This window comes from Lutra lutra, chromosome 3 (genome assembly GCF_902655055.1).
Source record: "Lutra lutra chromosome 3, mLutLut1.2, whole genome shotgun sequence".
In the NCBI taxonomy this organism is placed as follows: Eukaryota; Metazoa; Chordata; class Mammalia; order Carnivora; family Mustelidae; genus Lutra; species Lutra lutra.
The window spans coordinates 184,546,791-184,559,707 of NC_062280.1; the positions used below are offsets into that span (position 1 = coordinate 184,546,791).

At 40.0% G+C, this 12,917-nt stretch overlaps 1 protein-coding gene across 1 annotated transcript in view; it reads left to right on the forward strand.

The window, feature by feature from the left end:
* GPC6 (glypican 6) overlaps nt 1–12,917 on the forward strand; it is a 1,108,998-nt gene that overhangs the window by 276,398 nt on the left and 819,683 nt on the right. The window lies entirely within an intron of this gene.

The following is a 12,917-nucleotide window of genomic DNA, read 5'->3' on the forward strand; positions in this document are numbered from 1 at the left end:
AGCAAGAGATGAATGGAAATATAGTCTTCTCCATAAATAACCCTAATTCAAATACATTGGAATGAGCACCATAATGAATACACAGATCACAAGTATACCATTATGTGGAACGGGTAGATTGATCTCAACTAAATTGATCAGCTCAAGTTTCCTGGAGGAGACGTTCTTTAAATTTAGGCGACTATTCAAGGATGAAGAGTGTGAACCCCAAGTACTTACTACTCAAGGAACTATGCAGAAGTCCTGAAGACAAACTCAGTAAATCAGATCATATATTATAAATTGGGCTAAGTTCTTTGTGTTCTATTAATTGTTTACATGTATCTTTATGTATTATATTTTGTCTTCCCCTAATACATTGAATTTAGGGAGTTTAGCTACAGAGTGTATAGCTTATAAGGACAACTATGAGGCGATGCGTAGACAAAGGCTAAAGGGAACTTTCTAAAGCAGCATCGGCCTCCCAAAATTGGAATGGTATCACCCTCTAGCCTTTTCATCAAAACCAGGCCCTGACTTGAGTGACTTTCCACTAATGTCTTATTCTGAAAGAGCCAATCTGCTAAATCAAGTATTTCCTTGGGTTAAATGATATCGACTTAAGAACTTTGGATGTAGGGATTTTGAGTGTTTAGTGAAAGCAAAGCTATGCATGATTCTCACATGCATTATAAGATATAGGTGACCATCGATTCTGCCTTCTTTGAAGCAGTCTAAGAAATACAACCAAAAAGGAGATAATGAAGCAGAAAACACTGTGATTATTCCTAGTGCCCCTAAGTATTTTTATTCCTCTTGAGATTTAAGTTTTAAAAAAGGCATTCTTGGGACGCCTGGGTGGCTCAGTTGGTTAAGCAGCTGCCTTCAGCTCAGGTCATGATCACAGCGATCGAGTCCCACATCGGGCTCCTTGCTTGGCGGGGAGCCTGCTTCTCCCTCTGCCTCTGCCTGCCATTCTGTCCGCCTGTGCTCGCTCTCTCTCCCTCTCTCTCTGACAAATAAATAAAAAAAAATTAAAAATAAAATAAAAAAGGCATTCTTTTCAGATATTACGTTATATATCAAAACATTTTTTTTTCCATCATCTTTATGCAGTGTGTTCTTTAAAATTCAATGTGGCCTTTCCTTTCTCATTTGAGTTTGTAGGGATATATGCTTTAATTTCAGGAGAGTTTTTGTTCCAGTTTCTTCTGAGGTTTGACAGTCCCCTTGGTTTAAAACTATATGGCTGAGCATTAATCACAAATTTTTTGAATGGTAATGCTTACTGTACTGTTGTCACATGCACACTGACATTTTAAAGCCCAGGTTGGAAAGGATGCTGGAATTTATTATAGCATTTGATGTAGTATCACTTAAAAATCTGGGTCCCTTACACAAATTTTAGAATGAGACCTCTTGCCCTTCAGTAATTGCAAATGAGATGCCAGGGGAAGAAGACTCTCTCCCTTCTGTGGACCTCCTGTCACTCATCTGTGAAATAAAGACTGAGTGATGTTTACCTATGGGCATCCATCTTAAATGATTAGTGGAAATTAGAGTAATTATTATAAATTAATGGCTCTCTGAGTTGTAAAAGGTTAGATATTATGGAGTTTCATTGTTGTGGAGGCAGACAATTAAGGAAACATACATTTACCATGGATCTTGAAACATTTCTAGCCACCTTGCTTTTTATTACTTTATTCTGTATGATACAATCAGCGTTGCAATCTCAGTTTTACGGATGCTTCTTAAAATTGCAGTATCTCATGGGGAAGAAATAATTTTTCCATAAAGGCTTACATGCAGTTCAATTTGATTAGGTTCTTAATCACTCTCACCTGGCCTTGGCCCCTTTGCTGAATTGTTCTGCACTAGTTTACAACCATTGGACTTTGAACAGTAAATCCTAAATTTGCGAGTGAGCTCTCATATAATTTAGTAAGAATGCTGATGGGCTGTTATCAGGGTCAAAAACAAGCACTTCATAAATTGTATATCATCACAGGATCACCAAATTCAATCGTAAGAATGGTTAACTTTGAGTAAGTGAAGACGGGTGTGGGGTTACAACTGCAGTAAACTTGAAATTGATCATGATCTGTGGTTGAACTTACCGGAAGCAGTTGGTTTAATTCATGCAATATGGGTCAAAGAAAGAAAGATGGAAGGCAGCTTCGCTGGTCCGTTGACTTGCAGAAGGTCATGGAGACCTGGTGAGTTGCCGTTTGCCCGGATTTGGCAAGCCGTGTTAGAGCAGCTTAACTGCATCTGACCAAACCTGCCCATAAAGATGCCCTTGAGGCTGTAGGCTTAGTGACATATGTGAACAGTTGAATATGAAGTTTTGGGCAATTCCTAAGGCAAATAGCAAATGATTTGTGATCCGGCATGAAGCTTGCAACATGTTTGCGAACGCTACTTAAATTGCCTTGTTCTAGGTTAGCAATTAGACAGTCCTATGGGTCCCACGACAGCATGTTTATGAAACACAAGTGGAAAATAAGCCTGTGTAAAAATTTTTAGGAAGCATGGCAAAGATTAGACATCTCTAAATATTCTTCCAGGCAAGACATCATAACATTCTTGAAGAAGAAAACATGCATAAAATCAGTCCAGCCTTTCTAAATGAGTGTTGGCTATTTATGGTTTCACAAGTATGCATTAGTAGGCGGGCTCTTTGCCCTTTCTGTCATCACTTACACACAATATCAAACTTTGGCTTCCCATTTTTTTTCCCCACAAACTGCTAGAAGAAATAATATTGTTAAAAAAGAAATAACATTGTTTATCACAACCTAATGCATATATAATACACACAACGGTAGCAAAACCTTGCAAGAATCACTTATCCTTAATTCATATGACGAGCTCTGAAATACTCTCTAAAATGGAAACATGAATGCTTTGTGAACACCTGCTAAACGATTTTAGGTCCTCCTGTTTGAAAGATACTTGAGCTGGAGTGAAGTGAAAGAAACAGGTGAGACCTCTACTTGGGTGTTCCTGCTCGTTACTGAAACTTGGATAGGTAGGCAATACTACTCTTGTCTAGAAATCAAATAGGCAAGACCGTCAAAGAGCTCCTATAATTACCGCTGTTCCTGTAAGAGTCATGTGAGTCTGAGGGTTGTGCAGATGGTGAGAATAATGTGCTTTTCCCTAAGATGGACTGTAGCACATAGGTGCACCTCCCCAAGCTGTGTTCTGAGCTTCTTGTCCCTTAGCACTGAGCATAGCCTGCTGCTTGTGTGCTGTTGAGTGCTGATGAAAGAAGGGAATGGATGAATGAATGACTCAAACGAGCAAAGAGAGTCAGATGCATCTGAGTCAACATTTATTATAGAAACTCCCGTGTGCAAATAGCTATGCTAAAGGCAATGAACACGTCAAAAGTAAGTTAGACAGGGCTCATAATTTCTGGTTACGGGTATAATAGCAGTGGGTAGGAGCAGGTGGCTATGGTATAATGAACCTTAGGTCTTTTATAACAGCGTCATAGGGTAACAGCTTCCCTCTCCACTCTCTCCCCGAGTCTTTGAATAGTGGCAACAGTCTGCGACTGAAAATTGCAAAACATGGGTCCATCACCTTGGTTCACCTTGCCGGGCGATAACCTTGCTTGTCGCTAGTGGATACCTTTCCTTTAAGCACACAGGCTAGCCATGGTCCACACTGTCTGCCATTCTTTTTTTTTTTTTTTTTTTTTTAAGATTTTATTTATTTGACAGACAGAGATCACAAGTAGGCAGAGAGACAGGCAGAGTGAGAGAGAGGAGCAAGCAGGCTCCCTGCTGAGCAGAGAGCCCGATGTGGGGCTCGATCCCAGGACCCTGGGATCATGTCCTGAGCCGAAGACAGAGGCTTTAACCCACTGAGCCACCCAGGTGCCCCACTGTCTGCCATTCTTAAAATAACTGCTCTATTGCACTCCTCCTCAGAGCTCTCAGGGGAATTTGTACTTCGGCAGTCAGAAATGACTGCAAAGAACCAATTTCCCTTTGAGGCAAATAGACCCATAGATCTAAATGTAGGTAGAGGAAATGGCAGATTCTTTTGGTCTGGGGGCTTTTTAATTGAATTCAGGAACCCAGCTAATTGAAAGAAGCAGCCAGTTAACAATATACAGTACACTTAGCTTCAGGTAGTGGTGCATTAGCACATTCTGGCTTATAAGAATGGATTATTACAGTTTTCAAGAATTCTGTGAGCCTGTGCTTAAGCACAGCCACTAATTAATTAATTAGTGGACTAATTTATAGTGGACTAATTATAATTTATTTATTTATTCCACACCTAGTGTGGAGCTTAACATGGGGCTCAAATTTAGGACCCTGAGATCAAGACCAGAGCTGAGATCAAAAGTCAGATGCTCAACAGACGGAGCCACCCAGGCGTCCCTTAGCATAGCCATTATTAAAATTTAAATTGTATAATTTACAGTTAAATAAATCATATTGAAAACCAAGCTAATAAATACTTGAAACTCATCACTTTCTAATTATTTCATGATTGTTGTACTCTTGGGGTGTTTTCTAGTTATATGGAGGAAATGTTATATGATGGTGTGCCGCTCCATGACTTTTCTTTTTTTTAATTAAGTTTTCAATTTCAATAAAGTTAACATAGAGTGTTATATTCATTTCAGGTGCACAATACAGTGATTCAACAACTCTATACATCACTCAGGGCTTATCATGATAAGTGTACTCTGAATTCCCATCACCTGTTTCACCCAACACCCCCTCCCCTGCCCACCTTCTGTCTGGTAACCATCAATTAAGAGTCTGTTTCTTGGCTAGTATATCTCTCTTTCTATCACCTTTTTTTCCCCTGTGCTCATTTCTTTTGTTTTGTTTTGTTTTGTTTTGTTATATTCCACAGATGAGTGAAATCATAGCATTTATCTCTTTCTGACTGACTTATTTTGCTTAGCGCAATACTGTCTGACTTCTCTACACGTGTTGTTGCAGATGGCAAGATTTCATTCTTTTTGATGGCTGAGTAATATTCCTCTCTCTCTCTCTCTCTCTCTCTCTCTCTCTCTCTCTCTCTGTGTGTGTGTGTGTGTATGATAAATATGGCATTAACTGTGGTTTTTTCGTATCAGCCCTTTATTATATTGAGGCATGTTGCCTCTAGACCTTCTTTATTGAGCATTTGTATAGCCTTTCAGAGCTCAATATTTAGGAACATCATTTCAGTAGCTAGAAATCAGCCATGGTAGGTGTATTCATGCCATGAGAATTGGCAAACAGTACAAATCACGCCTCCTCCTCATTTACCAACACAACTATTTACCAACACAACACTGACTCCATCTATAATATCTCAGATACTGGGATTGATAGGCAGTGAAAATGGCAAAAAAAGAGTAAGCAATGGTGCTAAGTTTTGGGTAAAAGAGATAAGCGTGGCAATTGTGATGAGCGCTGTTGTAGATGCACTGGGAGCTAGTACAGAAGTACCCATACAGTCTCTTTTCATGGAGGCCTTTGTGTCAGGGTTCTTCAGAGAAGCAGAATCAATAAGACACACACACACACACACACACACACACACACACACACACACACATCTTTTTTTAAGGAATTGACTTATGCAATGGGATAGGGCTGAAAACTCAAGAGTTGATGCTGTAGTCTTCAGGCAGAATTTCTTTTTCTCAAAGAAACATCAGTTTTTTTTCCTCACAAGGGCTTTCAACTGATTGGATGAGGGCCACCCACATAATTGAGAGTATTATGTTTTTAGTTCAAGTCATACATCTTGACCACATCTAAAAAATACCCTCATAGCAGCATGGAAATAAGTGTTTCCTCTATGTTACTAGACAAAATTATTGCAAAAAATATTTTTCTACCATATCCCTAGGCCAGAAGAAGTACTAGCCATTTCTTCTTAAATCTGAACAATTAAGCATGTATCTCATAAGGAGATAGTAGCCAGTTATAAACATTGCATATACATTATAGGAACATTCTGAAAATTTAATTCTTAAATAGTCACAACTATTTACTAATGGGCAGCACACAGCTTCTCAAAGCCTACACTCGAATTAGACATCACCACTTTCATTTCCTGTTCCATACTGATTTTCACATGCTACCCACGTGAACATTAAGGAAATTAAGGAAAATTAACAAAAAACCAACTTCATAAGGATATAATGTCATTGAAAGAATGTAGTAAAAATAATGATGTTGAAACGTCAGATACTTGAGTTTGTGCAGTTTCCTACACATGTCAAGTTTATCTGGAAATTTAAGATATTCTCTGATGTCTCTCAGTTTGCTGCTGTAGTCCAGTGAATCCTGTCACAAGTTAGAGGGGTTAAAATGATAAGCTTTGGAGACAGATCTTTTCTAGCTTAAAGATGAAGCCACACGGGACGCCTGGGTGGCTCAGTTCGTTGGACGACTGCCTTCTGCTCAGGTCATGATCCTGGAGTCCCGGGATCGAGTCCCGCATCGGGCTCCCAGCTCCATGGGGAGTCTGCTTCTCCCTCTGACCTTCTCCTCGCTCATGCTCTCTCTCACTGTCTCTCTCTCAAATAAATAAATAAAATCTTTAAAAAAAAAAATGAAGCCACTGAATCTTTCTATAATTCTGTTTCCTAGTTTGTGAAATAAAGACAATAAAAACACATAGTGCACAGTGCCTGACCTGCAGGGAGTGCTTATAACTGTGGGACAGACAGACATTCCCTTGCAATGGGAGGGGAGATGTGGAATTGGGGACTCTTATCTTTGCCTTGGTGTTTTGGTTATCTTGTTCTCAGATACCTAGAGAGTATAACTGAAGTTTTCTATGCTTATATATCTTTTAGTTTGAGTCTGAAATACATAAATAATGAGAGCAATATTTCTTTACTGATCTTAATTCTTGAAGAACTCTCTTGAGACCAACAAATTAACATTTTGAATGTTGAAGAGATTCTGTTTGACTACTTCCTCTATGAAAAGTTTATACTGAAATACAAACTTGGTGAGTCTTATTCTCAAGGAAGTAGGAAAGAAAAGATCTTCATGGCATGTTTGAAATCCTCTGTTTGCAACTGTTGGAACCGGTTTACGCAATTAACTTATTGGTTCCCTCCAAAGGAATTTGGAAAATACTGAGTGAACATTCTGTAACTAAAAGAATTAGTATTTAAAGTCTTTATTGGGAAATTGATGTCAAAGGATGACACTGATATAGGTTATTTGAACGAAAGATCTGCTGATGTCGAACATACACTGAATTTTAAAAACTTGGCGTGAAAGTTTGAACATTCTGATTATAGCAGTGAACCATTCTGCTGAAGAGAAGCAGTCCTTCAAGATATGAAAGGATCATTTATAATAATGCTTCACACTGAGAAATGTTGAAGAAGTGCTATTTTGGAGGTTTGGGGAACGTGAACTTAGAGAAATGAACTAGAACATATATTTAAAAACTACTGCTTTCCTATTTTCTGCCACTCCTGATTAGCTTATAGAAAAGTTTTATGAGACTGAAAACAGTCCAGGACTGTTAACTCCAATTTAAATTATTTCAGCTATCAAAAAGTCTCTTTGAAAGTTCACTTCTTCTAGAGTATTTCACTCCCCCAAGCCTGTTTCCTCAGATTACTTGCTCAGTCAGCTTCCTGGGCACCAGATGAACAAATAGGATGGTTATTTGAGGTGACATATCAAAAGAGGAGGAGACTTAGTTTGGTACCAGACACTGCTAATCGACAGTGGGGTTTTAAGAGTTCAAGGATGAAAGCCTTCTGGCGTAGACCGTACTGATGAAGAGGGCCAAGTCTAGAACAAATATCGCACTGTCATCGAATGGAGTTTGGAGGTTCAGAAATCAAAGAGCTCTGTTATGTGAGATCTCGCCATCTTCTTTGGCCTTTTTAGTTTTTGATTTCCTACCAACCTTTTAGGAAATGTAAGGTTAGTAATTTCCCTCCACACTCCAAAGCTCTATAAAAGCCAAGCGTTTGGCTGGCTATAGACTGTGAAATGTGACGCATTTGGGGTACTTCGTCTTGGTGATTTGTTTGGAATGTGCGTTCTGAGGTCCCCGTGTGTTACCTCCAAGGGCAGAGAGTCTGCTGCGGCAGACCCACAGAGGCTGGCTTCTGTGGTTAATGAGGTCCTCTTGTCTCCTGCCCGTGCTGCTCACCAAGTCACTTCCTGGCAGTTTTCAGACCCAGGGCCGTCCCTGGAGGGAGCAGGATCTGGCAGAGTCGCAATTTTCCTGTCACCTCTGTGTCTTGGAGTGAAAACAAACATCTGGGCAGGCATTTGGGGAAAGATGTTGTGAAGAGTGACACACAGTTAAAAGAGTCATGTAAAGGGAGGAAAAAGCATTCTTTTCTTGCTTAGGAAACAGATGACAATTTATAGTCTGACTGTATGTCCCTGAGCCTTCGCTCCATCTCTCACTTCCTAGTGGAACTCCCTCCTCTCACCTCTGTAATTTCCCTTATTGACGGAATAGCTAGGGAAGAGTTCTACAAAAATACAGGGACCTGGGATTCACCCTCATGAACCACAGGTACCCCGAGAAAGCATGCACCTGTTTAAGTTGATGGCATGACCCTGCCCCTGATCTTGACGGACATGAACCTATCATCGTGAGTTGCACGTAGGTTTCAGTAAATATTTGACAAGTGAAGGTGCAGTCATTGTTGTTTTCATCCCACACTTTCTGCATTTGTGATCTCTTATCCTGATCTCCTGGAATGAACTATTCCGTGTGTGTACTATTAGTGATATTGGAGGTATCTAGTGGTACTCCCATTGAGCTAAATGTCGTATCTAATTACATCATAAATAACATAGAGAACCTCAGGGAATTTGAGAAAGTGTGTGGGATGCTCATAAAGGACAACACTTTCTTCTCATTCATAAGTTACCACTTTGGAAGCATCCCACTATTATAGCAAATACTCATGTTAGGAAGCACGATGTACTAAGCTGAGAAAAGTTTCGTATTCTTGTCATTTGGACAAATTGGAACAGGAAGGGCTTGAGCTAATTCTTTGTATGGGAGAGTAGCTGCCAGATATGATTTCGGAATGTAAATATTCAAGTTGAAGGTCCCTGTGGTCTCTGTCCTGCCCGCTCTAGTCTTTGCCTACTAACACAGCCACAGGCAATGCATAAATGAAGAGGTGAGGCTGTCTTGTGATAAAACTTTATTTATGGGCAATTGAACTTGAATTTCATGAAACATAGTACAAATATCATTCTTTTGATTTTTTTTTTTTCTCCAACCGTTTTATTCTCTGGGCCTGCAAATACAGATGGTGGGCCAGATTTGGCCCAGAGGCCATGGTTTACATACCCCCGTACTAGGGCCAAAAATGAAATAAATGAACAAACCTAGTCAGAACAAATCGTGCAGTTGCCCTAAGTCTTTCTGGCCATTTCAAGTTACCAGGTTGTTTTGACCGATACCAGTGACCTCAGATTGGGGGAGAAAGGAACTGTATGTACTTCGATGGGTGGATTCTTCCACAACCTTCTTATCTCTCATATGTTAGAAAGAAGAGGAGGCTCAGCCTACATTTGACCACATGTTTCACAACCTGGGATCCTGTATGCCCAGGGACATTAGCCCGGCCTCTCTGTAGACACTCTAACAAGTACTTTGCATGGAAGATTTACTCTTCCTACAGCAGGTTTCTAAAACACTCTGGTGATCCCTCCATCTCTTCTCTTTCTCCGTGCTTGTCTATGTCTGTCTATCCACGTCTCTAGTTAACTCTCTGCCTGGGCCTGCATGAAGCTCTTGACTTTTTGAGGACACTTCCAGTTCTATAAAATATCTGATACCACATTGAATTAGAATGGTAGCCACTTACACGTGCCTCATGACCCTATACACACACACACACACAGGCAGACACAGTGAGTTTGGTTTAAAGGGTCCCGTGGGGGTGCCTGGGTGGCTCAGTTGGTTAAGTGTCTGCCTTCATCTCAGGCCATGATCCCAGGGTCCTGGGATTGAGCCCAAGTCCAGCATCAGGCTCCCTGCTCAGCTGGGAGTCTGCATCTCCCTCCCTTTCTGCCCCTCCTCCCCCTGCTCCTACACACACACTCTCTCTCTTTCTTTCTCTCAAATAAATATATTTTTTTAAAAGATATAAAGTTGTCCTGTGAAGAAGTAAGTATCTTCTGTTTTTATTTATCACTCCACATAAAGTACTGATTGTCTTGGAGTGATTGGAGATTACAGTGCTTCCAACCCAATCTAATTTCATGAATGTAGATAGATCCATGGTGTTTCTTCCACAAATATCCCAAATACAGCTATTTCCCTCAGGTCATAAAATGTTTATTCTCTTTTGATCAGCTTGTCACCAAAAGTCCAGTGCATTTTGCTGAAAACTCACTTGTAATGATTCAGAAGTGGAATGCAGCCCCGATGTACTAAATCTTGAGAAATGGTCATTCCATTTGCGAAACAATAGGGTGGGAAATAGAGGAAGGAGATTTTTGGAAATGTTTTATAATGGTCGGAGAAAGGAACATTATGCAGAATTATTAATGCTAAATACCATTCACTTTGGATACAGAGTTTTGTCCTTATCAGATATATATTTCATAAAAAGTAAATTAGAGATTTGTAGGTCATTTGCTTTTGATAAAGCCACTTTTGTTCTTTACCAGTGTCTTAACCTCCAGAACTCTGCTTTTTACCAGGATGCGAGTATCAAAATAACTTGAAGAAAAATCTCAAAATTCATCTTGGTCTATCCCTCCCCATTTTGGTATAGTCAGTACCTTCTAGTGAGAACCTATTAGGAACACAGCTGTAATTGAATAAGATACCTCTTATCCTCAAGCAAGAAAACACCATGGAGAACCAGGGGTTTCTCAGTGAGAGGGGCTGTGAAAGAATCAGTTATAGGACTTAGAGATTAGTTGGGTGGGTTGGGGAGGGTTCGGAGAACCAGAGCTTCAGCCTCGATTGGATTCTTCCAGAAAGGAGAGGTCAACCTACAAAAAGGTCTCTCAATACATCTGATCAACAAGGAGGGAGAGTAGTATGGAGATCCATCTGTAAATGGTAAGGAAGTCCACTCATTTTGCCTCAGGGAGGAGATGTTCAGTACTTTTTGGATGACCTAGGGCTTTGTTTTTGTGTGTGCTTAGACAAAATTTGAAGTGGCTTTGCTTTGTCTCATTTATCATGGTCTCGGAGTAATTTTGTCTGGCGTTGGCCTTCTGTGAGATGGTGTAGGTGTAATAGACTCTCATGACCTAGCTGTGAGTTGCCAGGCTGTCTTCTAAATGTCAAGGGCAGCCTGTTTTTTTCTTTCTTAATACCTCCCCCCTGCTCTCTTTTCCAGCACAGCTGTCGTGCCTACTACCTTTTAATGACACATTTCCAAGTTTTTATTACAAAATATTTTCTTTGTACAGAGAAAGCAAAGCTAATAGTATGATAAACATCAGGCATCTATCAAACAACTTAGGAAATAAAAGATTGTAGATACAAGTATTTGAGCACTCTCTCAAATCCTAATTTCTCCTGGGAGGGAACTGCCATCTTGAAGTTGATAGTTATCGCTCTCAAGTACAAGGCATTTTCATTTACTTTTTTAAAAAAATATACATATGATATTTTATGGTCTCCCTCCCTTCCAGGAGTTATGGAAGATCTAACTTTAGTACACATTTGTTGTTGTTGTTGTTGTTGTTTTTTTTTTAAATTCTGGGGTTGTTTTAAGTAAGCTAGACTAAAGCATCAAGTGACATAAACATGAAACAACCTCTACTTCATACAGGTCACAGGACATAACTTTATATACCGTTAAGCATTATAAATGAATTTTAATCATCACATCAAGTACTTTGTGCATTTGGAGTTCAGTGTCCTACAGTGACTTTGATCCCAGGGGCAATTTGTTGTTTCTACTTACCAAGATGTTTGGTGGATTTTTCTTCTTGCCTCCACAGGTTCCACCAAACATTTTAACACTAACAGAACTGCCTCAATTGGAAATTCACTTTTATGTATTAACAGTCTATTTTAATTTCATGAAGCAGAGGTTTACTTCCTCCTTGCAAATAGCAAAAAAAAAAAAAAAAAGAAAAAGAAAAAGAAAGAAAAGAGGAAAGCAGTATTGCCAAAGGAAGTGATCTGGTATATCCAGAGATAAAGATGTTGAATTAAATACTTGACTTTCATTACCTTTTACTTTACATTTCCATAGAACTTAAGCATTAATTAAATACACCAGGGCCTTCCTCCTTGCAGGAGAACATCTACTCTCTGACAAGAATTGTCAACTGGGGGAATGTTTGGCACATTAGACCTGTCATTGAAAACACACTCACTTTCCCCGAGAGCATAGCTGATGCATTCTGACAGACGGACAGGCAGAGCCAGAATACAAGGAATTATCCCCATCTTGTCTCGCCTTCGCTGTCAAACAGACTGTGGTGATGGGACTGAGCGTCTTTTGCGTTACTGGAGGTTTCCAAAGACAAGCACACTTATAACTGTATTACATCTCTTGTCACCTGGTGCCACTTGGCACATCTCAAATAAAAGCAGGGACATTGTCATGGTCTTCTGAGGTCCTCAATATATTTCCCCTTACATGGCAGGGACAGAAACCAAATATCGGGTGTCTTAGTCTGTTTGGGCTTCTGTAACAGAAATAGCATAAGCTGGGTGGCTTATAAACAGAGGGCACTTATTTCTCCTACTTCTGGAGGGCTGGGAAGTCCAAGATCATGGTACAGGTAGATTCCGTGTGTGGTGAGCTCCCTTTCCCTTGTTCCCAGACACCATCTTCTTGCTGAGTCCTCATGGGCCCAAGGGACAAGCTAGCTCTCTGGGGTCTGTTTTATAAGAACACCAATTCCATTCATGACCTCATCACCTCCCAAAGACCCCAGATCCTAATACCATCACCTTGAGTGTTAAGATTCAGCCGTACA